Raw genomic sequence first — 11031 nt, forward strand, 5'->3', positions numbered from 1 at the left:
TGAATGTGGCAGCTGTAAATAAGCACCTCTATCTACGCACAGGGCGTTGCTTCCTCCAGCATTTCCCATGCCAGAGCAGGTATCCATAAGGATTTTTAGAGCATGGATTTTACAGACGTTTGGAGATCAGGGTTTTTTAGGTACATAATGAGCTTCCTCCTTTCCTTCTTCAAGAGAACCCCTAATCCAATTACCCATGGTTGGCAACGGGATCAATGAGGGTAAGAGCAATACTAGGGGCATAACTCAGCCCCACAGCAATGCCTTTACTCTGGGGTAGCTGCAAAACTCGCAGCCAAAGGTGGAAAAGCTCATTCGCCTGGGGAATTATTGGGTACACACTGATGAGCAACCCGGGTAACGCAGCAGGAGGGGAGCCGGGGCAGAGCAGCATTGCCCTGGAGTGCTCTCTCGAGCCATCGTCTTCTGGGATGTTCCCCTTCCCAAAGCCCATGGGGACATTTCTGCTGCCCTCCTCGGGGGTATCAATGCCGGGGCTGCAGGAGCATCCCTGTATCCTCTGGGACCAGCAATCCAGCAGAGGTGATGGAGACCGTGTCCTTTGGTGCCTGCCGGGTACCCTGGAGCCGTAAACACCCTGATCCGATGGCTTCTGCCGGCACGGGCCTCGTTTACAAGGTTGTCCTATAAATTATAGATGCCAATCACGGCTGCGGTTTGCACCCAGAGACTCGCCTATTGATCTGTCTGCTGCTGGTTGCTGGTTGCTGGCAGCAGCGGGCTGTAGGGGGTCACTTGTGCATCTGTGCATCTGCACTCGGACCAAGCACGGTCGTTCCCTGTCCGAGCACGCAGGGAAGCAGCTATGGAGCTGTTGCAATAAACCGGCTCGATGATGCCCCTCAGAGACATGGGTTTGGTTTCTTGTGTGCTGCTTGCGGTCCTGAGCCGGGGTGGGAGCAGGATGGGAGGGAGGCGGGACTGGGGATGCTGCGGCCGGAGACGGGCAGGTCCCATCACTTCCCAAGCCTGTGTGTTCCCACCGAGCCCTGCTGCAGGGTCACCCCAGAGCGGGTGCCGAGCAGGAGCTGCAGCACAGCCCAGTGAGGGGTACGGGAGCGGTGCCAGGTCCCGCGGCTACAAACAAAGGAGGCGCCCACGGAGGCAGCCGGAATTGTGCGCACATCAACAGAGCCGCACCGGCACAGGCGGCACAAAGCACCTGAGCCCTTCCCACCGGCCCCTGGCCCCAGCTCAGCGCACGGAACGCGGCTGCCGCTCCCGGGGCCTGGCCCTTTAAATCCGGGCAGAGCAGAGCGGGCGGGGGGGGCGGACGGGGAAGGTCCCACCCCCGGGGCGGGGGGGTGCGGGTGAGCCCCTCCCAGCGCTGTGGTACAGCCCACGGGGGCGTGGCTGCCCGGGGGGCGTGGCTGCCCCAGGGGGCGGGTTCAAAGCGGGGCCCGGTCCGCTCCGCCAGACCGGAACCGGGACCGGGCACCGAGCAGCCCCGTCCGTGCGCGCATGCGCGGAGCGCTCCGCCGGCTCTTGTGGGCACACGGAAGCTGCGGCTGCCGAGACCTCGTGGCGCAACGGTAGCGCGTCTGACTCCAGATCAGAAGGCTGCGTGTTCGAATCACGTCGGGGTCACCGCTCCCTTCGGGGTTCCCTTTTTCGCGGCGTGCCGGTACAGAGAGCCGGGGCTGGCCGCGGGGAGCTGCGGGGATGGGGTGGGCTCTCCTCGGCTGTTAATTCTTGCTGTGGGTGACATGCGATGCCTCAGTGGTCCCCCGGGGTGCTGCAGTCAAACGAAGGGGCTTGTGGACCTGGGGCACGGTCGTGCTTCACCCCACATAAACGAAGCAGCTCCTCACCTAACGGGAGGTGTCCCTGCCCGTGGCACGGGTTGGAACTGGATCAGCTTTAAGGTCCCTTCCAGCACAAACCATTCCATGGTTCTGGAAGGTTTGGAAGTGCCAAATCGCAGGATTTGGGTTCCCCCCGTGCCTCGCTGCACCAGCAACCCTCAATGCGCTGATCATAGACAGCTGTGACCTCAAAGCGCTGGGGAATGGAGTGGTGTTTGGTCCTGGGGATGCTGGCAAGCCGTGTGGTGGGAGCGATGGCATCAGCCGGGATCCCAGTGATGTAAGTAATGCTTTAGGAATGTTCTTGTCTTCAGGCACTTGTGCAGGCTCAGAGGGAACTTTGGCAACAGGGCTGGGGAGGATGAACCTCATGGAGCCACCAGGAGCTGGAGCTTGTGCTGACGCTCATCTCCTGTGGTGCTGTGGGAAGTAAGTGGTGCCTTTCTTCTTGCTAAGCTATTACTTGGAATGAAGCACAACACACAGTGCTCCACACAGAGCTCTTCTCCTGCCTTTACAGCAGCAGAAGCAGCTCTAGCTTTGACTCAGGCGTGCACTTAAAGCTATTTTGGAAGGAAGGATGAGGCCAAGTCTAACCTGCATGATGGAGAAAGCTGTGCTCAACTCCAGCTGCTTTAACTTGTTCAGCAGCTGATGGGCTGTGTACACCTGAGCTCCTGCTGTCCTGATCTGTTTCCATTAAATGCCTTTTGTCTTGACTAGCTTCTCTTTTGAACCTCATTGCTTAACAGCACGTAGGAATGATGCCTTGAGCTTCTGCTGCCACAAAGATTGCCTTTGTGTTTGAAAATAGGCTAAAAGAAAGAGGAATTGAATCCCTGCCCTGCTTTCACTGCTCCAACTCTAATTAAGGCTGGGAAAAAACAACCTCCTGTCTGGAAGCACAGATCCTGAGCACTGGGCTCCATGGCATGGGCAGTACCAAAGCCAGTTGTAAGGTGACAGCAGGATGTGTCCAAACCTCCCTCTGGAAGCCTGGATAAATACTTCCCACGTATTTGCTATGTGGTGTGCAATTGGGTTGGCTTTTAATTGTGCTGTGGGGAGGGATGGGGTGGCTTAATGCAAGTGACTGGAACCCTTGGAAGGATAACACCTGGAACCTGAGCATCTTCTCTAATCTCGGTCTGCTGCTATTAAATAGCTGAACCATTATTATCATCATTAGCATTATTATGATTTAAAAGAAGCCCTCCAAGGTGCTGTTCTCTTCCCTGGCAGGCTCTGGCAAAGCCCCATTAGTCACTTCTCTCTGATGATGCATCAACTTGGGCTTGTCCCAGCAATGCTTGCTGCTGCCTTTCTAATTCTGCTCCCATAAAAGGTGAGAATTGGGTTTTTCTTGGATAAACTTCTTTAAATAATAGATCTCATTTTTCTATTTCAGCTCCTGGGACACTTCCAACTTTTTCTCTTCCAGAAGGGTTTTTCTACATCAAAGTGAAATTCCTTTCCAGTTGACTTCACCACTGAAGTTACATCAGAGTAGCTGCTAACACCCAACACTGGGTAAGGTTCAACTATTGTGTTAGAGAACACCAGGGGGGAAGTCAAAGGTTCTCTTATGTGATCTTTGTTCCTTTACTCTCAGTGAGCATGGACTCCTCTTTCCAAACCCCCTTTCACCTGTAGATGTTTGTCTATCGCTATAGATGTTTATCTATAGCAATGGGTTCTGTGGGCTGTGAGACGGGTACCTGTCACTTGCCACACAGGAATAGAAAGGCCACGGGAATGTCGCTGAGGTCACCTCATTTTATCCTTCCCCCATTGCTTTAGTGCAGAGAGGGAAGAGCATTGCTCCAGCAACCAACCCAGAGAGACATTAAAGAGCAGCTCTGAAGCCTCCGTCCTGTTGAGAGGAGAAAGGGGGAGCAGCTCGAGGCAGTTTTGCCCTTTAGAACAAACAGCTCTGATCTCTGGTGTTGATTTCTTCCCCCTCATGGGGCTGGCAAGTGTGATAATCAAAATCAGGTCACCAGAGACCAAGGCATGGAGGAGCAGCTGCTGCGTGCGGCCGTGCACGGGGTTTCTGTGCTAGCAATGATTCATTTGGTCTGGGTCATATGCATGAAATGTGCTGCAGGAGCATCGCTGGAACCCACCATTGTGTTCCCGGAGCCCTGACAATGCTGCTCCTTGATCTGTGGGCTTGACGTGGCTTTTCCCTTCTCGCTATGGCAAACAAACACGGGCAATCTACCTTTTCAGGCGGGCAGCATTACTTCACTGTGCTCCGTCTGTGTGCGTGCTGCTCTCAGACTGGCAGAGCAATACCTTCAGCACGGAAAGCATCGACTAAGTGAAGCCTACAGCAGGGAGTTGTATGGGAAGCAAGCAAAACCCTGCTGCAGCAGCACTGTGGCTGAACAGATAAAGGCAGAATGGAGAGGGTGAAGTGGGGGGACCGTTGTGGGGGTCACCTAACCTGAAGAATCAGAGCTGAAAGGGGTTTGTACTCGAGTAGGATGTTGGGGTTTAATCTCCAAAGGCCTTTTGGGGAGTTCCTTCCACTCAAAAGCTGCTTTGCCCCCACCTTCTCTTTCTTGTGATGTCCTTTGAAGTTCCCTTCAAAGATGAAGCCAAACTTCCCGTTTCTGCTGGAGCCTGTAATGAGGATCCAGCTTTGTCTCAGCAATTACTCGAATGGGGTGAGTTTTGTTGCTGCTTTAAAAGGGAGAAGTTTCAGACTCCTGAAGGGTTTGGACACGTTGTGAACCCCCCTGAGCCACCAGCTGTGCATGGGGCTAATCTGAGCGTGCAGCAGCTGTCATCACAAAGGCAGAGCTGGTTCAAACACAGCTGCTTTGTGCAGGGGTTGGGAATGAGTTAAAGGAAAAGGTGCTTTGCTGCTTGGGCTGCGTTGAGCTGTGGGGCTGGATCCGTGGCTGTTCGCTGGGGTTTGGTGGGTGATCCCCAACACGAGTGGGATCTTCAGGCTCCAGTGTGGCTGCTCACCGCTGGCTTTGTCTGCAGCCCCTCTGTGATCCTGCAGCCCTGCTCTGTAGGCGCCTGCCTGGATGCTGCTTGGTTGACGGCGAACCAGCACCCTGACAAAGCACGTCTGTGGCCACCGAGTGCTCCAGTGGCTGCGCGAGGAGCTCTGTGTCACTGATAAACTGTAGCCGTACCACGAATCCCATCCTGCAGCCTGGTGTAGGAGTTTCGGGTGAATTCACTCGTGTTTTAAGGAATGTTTTTTCCCTTTCTCCTCGCTCAGAGCTCCAGGAGTAACCTTTGGAACAAAAGACTTCAAAGTGACAGCAGCCGGAGCCTCTGGCGATAGTGAAGTAATCTGCTAACGCATGAATATTTGATGTCTCTACAGCTAACTGAAGGAAATTGAGTTGATATCAACTGATGTGCTTTGTATGAGCTCCTGACAAATGCAGCAATTACCTCTAATCAGTTAATTACAGCATCCTTCTGTGACCTGCCTTCCAGTTGCTTGAGCTCTCTTTTGGAAGGGGAGTGGGAAGCTGTTCCACTCAGAGCTCTTCTCTGGCTGCTTCAGTGAGGAAGTGCTTCCTTGTTATGCTATCAGAAAACACATTGCCCTTTAATGCCACAGTGAAAGTCATTGGTGTGTCCTCAGTCCATCTGGCTCCTCTCTTTTGTTGCCTTCACACCTGCAAATGCCTGAGCATCAAATGAAGCTTCTGTTGCCTGATTCAGGTTAATCAAGAGAATAGCAAGGAGGAAATGGAAGTATCTGTACTTGTTCCACATTCATTTTGTCGTCTTTGCAGCCGGCTATCCCTAGTGAAGTGAACTCGTGGGGCTTCCAGCACTGTTCCTGTCTCTGCATTCTGCCTTTCTAGCAATGACTATTAAAGGCAGCCAGGTTAATTTGTGGCAACAGAACTTGTACTCCATCTCTTAAGCTGATGTAGTAGCTTTCAGTACATTCATAAGGATGACTGTGAAATAGTAGCTAACAAATGAAAATCGGTGCCACTTCATGATGGGCCATCTCTCATCAGGGTTTTAAATAGAAAATTAGATAAAGGATTGATAAAGAATAGAGGACACATCAGATGACTGAGTGATAAAGTGCGAACTAGAGGATTGCTTTACTCCCCACTTCCTGAATGTGAATTGTATGAGGCTGTCGGTTCCATACCTTTAAATCAGCTTCGCATTGTCCCTGTGTGTGTGGACTCCTCACAGGGGAAGTGTCTTGGTTAAATGTCTGAATAACGAGGACCTGGGCTGTGTCCTGTGGCATTGAGGCCTTTGGTTTCATTCCCTGCCCACAGCCTGCGCTAATGGCTCTGTCCTGAAACATTAACAGGTAGCAGGGACACTGCCAGGGGATGAGCTGCTGAGGGACCAGCTGGCAGCAGAGCCCGCGGCACTCCCAAGGCTTTCTGTAGGATAACGGTACCATGGCATTAACTTACTGCAGGCACCTCCCTGCACTCCTCTGGGGACAAAACCCCTCCAAGGCACAACCCTCAGACTGCTGCCCCATCCAAAGGAGGCCATGAGTTATGGCATCTCATTTGACTTGCTAATACGGCGGTACGGAAGCACTGACCTTGGTCTCTTGGTCTTGAGCTTAGAAATCTTCCATCTTATCTGTGTTTATCAACATGCACTTCAGTGTGCTGCCCAGTCAACCCTGAGCAAAGGAGCTTGCTCATTCCAGAGGAATTCTGGCAGGGTTCCCTCAAGGCATTCCACTTCCTTCTCAGCATGGCTCTAACCTGAAGGTGGGGACCATAAAGGAGGTGGTGCTCTCTTTTGAAGAGAATGATTTGGGAGAATTTTTGATGTAGTTGTGGGATAAATTCCACTTAACATCTGAAATTCAGCCAGGGATCATCTCGAAACAGGCAATTCCGAGCGGACCTTTTAGCCCAAGCACTTACCTGTGTGATGTGCAATGTAAGCTGTTGAAAAGTCTAGCGTTTAGTCTTCAGCCCTGGAAATGGGCCTTGTTGCACGATGCTATATCTTTGCAGGGTATGGCCATCAGCCTCTTTGGCACAAGATTCCTGCCTCTTAGTGGCACCCAGCACAAAGGGACTCCAGTGTTGAGTGAGGCCTTGGAGCTTGTACCAGGGATGTTGATTATAGAACTGTTTTCCTCATGTGCAGATGTTTGAGCTGCTGTGATTAGATGATGTATCCAGAGGCAAACTACTGTTTATTGTGCATTACTCACTGACCTATGCACTGAATGAGTTTAAAGTGGTATTTCTTTTTCCATCAGGATGAGAAAATGATGGACAAGAGCACAATGATCTGACAATAGCAACTGGTGTTCCAGAGGCATCCATGTTAGCAGAGTAGACTGCAGGTAAGCAGCCTTTATTTTAACCTCATCTCTTGGGGATTTTAAGTACTTCCCAAAGGAGATGGGGACTCAGGGTTTTCCTGATACCTGCAGAACAGCGATCGCTTTGGGTACCAGCAGAGGAGCCCCTTGACCTGGCTGCTGTTCTGCACTGCCTTTCCTCTTGCTGCCTGAGCTGTCTCACTTCTCTTTGCCTCCAGCTCCTTACCCCGCTTTGCGAAGTTCCCTTGCGGGTGTGGGTAGGGTTAATGACAAACTGACCTCCCTCAGCTGAGCACCAACCCCGGTGCCTCGGGTGCAGGAGGGCACCCAGCACCATCCTGGTGTCCCTGAGGAGCTGCCTCCCGTGCCCTAATTTTATGCACTGGAGCCTTCTCCACAGAGTCCTGTCAGCAGGGATCTGTGCTTGGCAGAAACAGCTGTGGGAGAGTAATGGCAGCAAAATGGGTGCTAAATAGGGAATAGGAGAAGTGCTGGAGCAGTGAGGTCACTTAGAATCGACTTCCCTCTGTTCCCAGAGACAGCCCAGGATGGGCAGCAGCTGGGCTGGAGATGGCTGGAGAGTGGAAGCTACAGAAGACAAGACATGGGTGAGACATCCTCTTCCTTCTGCACCCGCCTTGTTCTTCCTAGGGATGGTTTTGCTGCGTCAGGATCTACTCATCACTTGGCTCTTCTGGCCTTTAGCTCCATCCAACCACGCTTAAGATCTTGCAGGTGCAGAAGCGATTTTGCAGCCAATCTATAAGGACTGAAGGGAATGTATAAAGAAGGTGGCCAGAGGTGCCTGCCAGGCTGTCACAGTCCAGCCAAGCTGGAAATGAATTGCTGTGGATGGACACATGGAGGGGTTCTGATGGCTTGTCACAGAGGACTAGAAGCCAAGAATAGATCTTAATCCAGGGAGAATTGGGCAAAAGGCCGTTGTGAACAGATTAATGTTTGCCCATGAACTTACCTTTGGGGATCAGCAAAACAAAGGTGAAAATGCTGAGGAATGGACCCGTTTCACTGCGGCAGCCTTTGAAACAAAGCATCTGACTTGTGAAACGGTTCACTTTCAAAGTGGTCCTTGTGAAGCACGGGATGCTCCAACACCCCACCCCAAAGGGAAGAACCCCGGGGTCTGCTGTTCAAGGGAACGGTTTTGGACAGGCCAAGAGTTAATTGAGCACAATCTCATTATTGCTTACATAGAGAACCCACAAAGCTGCGCTGAGGTGATTTACCCAATGCCCCTTTCAAACCCTTTCTCCCCACAGGCTGCCCTTGGCTCTTATCCCTGCCTGCCTCAGGAATGATCAACCCTCGCCTCCTTTGAAGACCAGAGAACAAAACTGCGCCGTTCCAGCTCCCTGCTCCTGCATCAGCTCCTCCTCAGGGCTGGACACAGTCTGTGGAGAGCCCAAAGCACTGTGGGCCCTGCACTGGAATGTGTTCACTCCTGCTGGACGGGTCAGGAGGAGGATGCGATCTTCCATGGTAACAGACCCTCTGTGAGCACTGAAGTGATGCAGCCTGGGGTACCTGCAGACCTCTGCCTTGTCTCCGTGCTGTGGTAACCCTGCATGGCCCTGAGCTGTTCCCAGCCCTGCTGTGTCGTGCATGAACCCTCTTCCTGGGAACAAACAGCTCTTTGTGTATAACCATGGACTTGTGTTTTGCTGCTCTAGAAGCCTGCGAAGCCAGATGCATCCATCCCCTCCCTGCCACACAGCCCAAGGCTCTTGCATGCTGCTGCTGCCGTTCTGCTCGCTGTAGCTGATTGAGTGTTACTGTGCATGAGGGGGGCTTGCCTTTTGGTTGGGTTTTCGTATTCCCCAGCAACCGTCTCTTCAAAGTGCCCCTGTGTCCTGAGCTGACGTCTCTCTGTGCCTGGCAAGTGGGCAGACACAGCTGGTGCACTTCTCCCCCTGGGTTAAACGCTGCCCCAGAGCTCCCGAAGCTCTTGGCTCCTGTCTGCACGCATTACGGTCTCTGTCTGTGCTGTAACCAGCTCAGGGCCCTGCAGGAGGGAGAATTAATGAATTAACTACTTAATGAACTGTCAGATTGCCGCATCTCTGCGAGGGATGACAGGGGAGAGGCCCGAGGGCTGGCTCTGGTTCCCCTGCATTGCTCTCTTCCATCACCAGCAGTGCCAGGGATGCTGTGTGCTTGGCCCCCTCTTGGAACAGAGATGCATGGGCAGGTCTTGGTCCTCTTGCAGGGTTTTTCCCCCTTTATCTACCTGATCCTGATCTCTTCTAAAGGAAAAGCCTTTTACTTAAAAGCTTGTGTGCTTTTTAATCCTTTCTCCCTATTCTCTTAGCTCCTGGTCTGCTCAGTGCAATTCCACGTGCCTTTCCCATGCACTTGGCTGAGTGCTCATTGGATCGAGTTGGCTCAACCTGAAGGGATGCAGGTAAGGAGGGAAATGAATTCCCAGAATCACACAGAACGGTTGGGACTGGAAGGGATGTCTGGGGAGCATCCAGTCCAACCCCCTGCTAAAGCAGGTTCAATGTCTCCAGAGCATCCCCCCATCCCTGGGCAGCCTGTTCCAGTGCTCTGCCACCCTTAAAGAAGCTTTTCCCCGTACTCGGATGGAACTTGCTGTGTTTCAGTCTGTGCTCCTTGGCCCTGACCCTGCTGCTGGAAGATGTTTATTCCCCACATTTGGCTTGTGGCATTTGCAGGAATTCCTGCACCTCTCCTGCTGTTCCCATGGAAACAGATGTGGAATTGCAGGAAGCTGCTCCAGGTTTCCAGCACTATTACGTTATTCTTTGTGCCACCTTTGTAATTTCCAAGCAGGTTGGAAAAGTTCTTCCTTTTGAGCACAAATCCGTGTCCCTCAACCTTCCTTCTCTTCCAAGGTATTCCGGTCCTGTGCAGTTCCCATTGCTCAAACAGCATCTGCTGAGCGAAGCCAGCGCTGCCTTTGTTTGGGTCTCTGTAGGGCACTGCACAAGCTCCCTCCTTCCCAGTTGCTTTCCAGCCTGTCAGGTCTGACTCATGCACTGCTCGGGCAGTGGCTGGGGCTCCATGGCCAAGCTGCTGTCCCTGTCTCACTGCTGTTGTCCCATTTAAACTCGCCCTTTTCGCCCTCATCTTCCATTTCTCCTGTCTCCTGCAGGTGTTGACGTGGTGCAGACTGCTCCTCGTGGGAAGGTGAAGCTGCCTGTGCTGAGCTAAGAAGTGATGCAGGGGTTTTGGAGGTACCTTGGTTGGTTTTCAATGGGTGAATTAAACACTTATGAAAATGAAAGGGTATTTAATAAGTTATTAACATCCAATGTGTAGGACTGTGAGGATGAGGAGTATCGAGGCTTCTGCTTCCTCTTTACCCATAAAGGTCACCCAAGTACCAGGCAGTGTTGAAGCTGGTCCAGTGTGAGGTGTCCCTGCCCATGGCAGGGGGTTGGAACTGCATGAGCTGTAAGGTCCTTTCCAACCCAAACCATTCCATGGTGCCCATCACGGGAGCTCCATGGTTTGATGTGGGGATGGAGAGGAGCTGCCAACCCTGTCCTGCAGCCGCCCGTTTCCTTCCCCAGGAACCCGACCCCTGCAGCCAGGAGGTTTGAGAACCTCCTGTGCTTTACCCTGGTTGTAAGCAGGGAGCTCATTGGAAGCCTTTGTTCAGGTCTGTGACCACTCTGGTAAATAACAACAGCTTCCCAATGCCAAGTGCCTGCTAACGCCCCGGTGCTCACAGCCCCCTGTTGGAATCCAGCTTGATGGGGTCTTTTCGAAGCTCTTAAGTGAATGCCTTTGTAATGAACATCTTCGGGTTGGATTGCCCCCCTGCTTGAGGTTTTTATTTAAATGCAAATTGAATCCTCCCACTGGAAAGCTAACAGAGATTTAAATAGCAGCCAGGGGATGAGAATGTGCTTT

General features: G+C 52.4%; 1 long non-coding RNA gene and 1 other non-coding gene across 2 annotated transcripts; both read left to right on the forward strand.

The window, feature by feature from the left end:
- Positions 1-1477: 1477 nt before the first annotated feature.
- On the forward strand, positions 1478-10364 carry LOC134157074 (uncharacterized). The gene is made up of 6 exons (XR_009962176.1): positions 1478-1553; positions 2141-2255; positions 3235-3356; positions 5068-5137; positions 9461-9553; positions 10268-10364. It is a non-coding gene; the product is annotated as an uncharacterized LOC134157074 (long non-coding RNA).
- TRNAW-CCA (transfer RNA tryptophan (anticodon CCA)) lies at positions 1537-1608 on the forward strand. The gene has a single exon. It is a non-coding gene; the product is annotated as a tRNA-Trp (tRNA).
- Positions 10365-11031: the final 667 nt, after the last annotated feature.

The sequence above is a fragment of the Pezoporus occidentalis genome, unplaced genomic scaffold (genome assembly GCF_034315485.1).
Source record: "Pezoporus occidentalis ecotype Australia unplaced genomic scaffold, CSIRO_AGI_Poc_V1 ctg92, whole genome shotgun sequence".
NCBI lineage: Eukaryota > Metazoa > Chordata > Aves > Psittaciformes > Psittacidae > Pezoporus > Pezoporus occidentalis.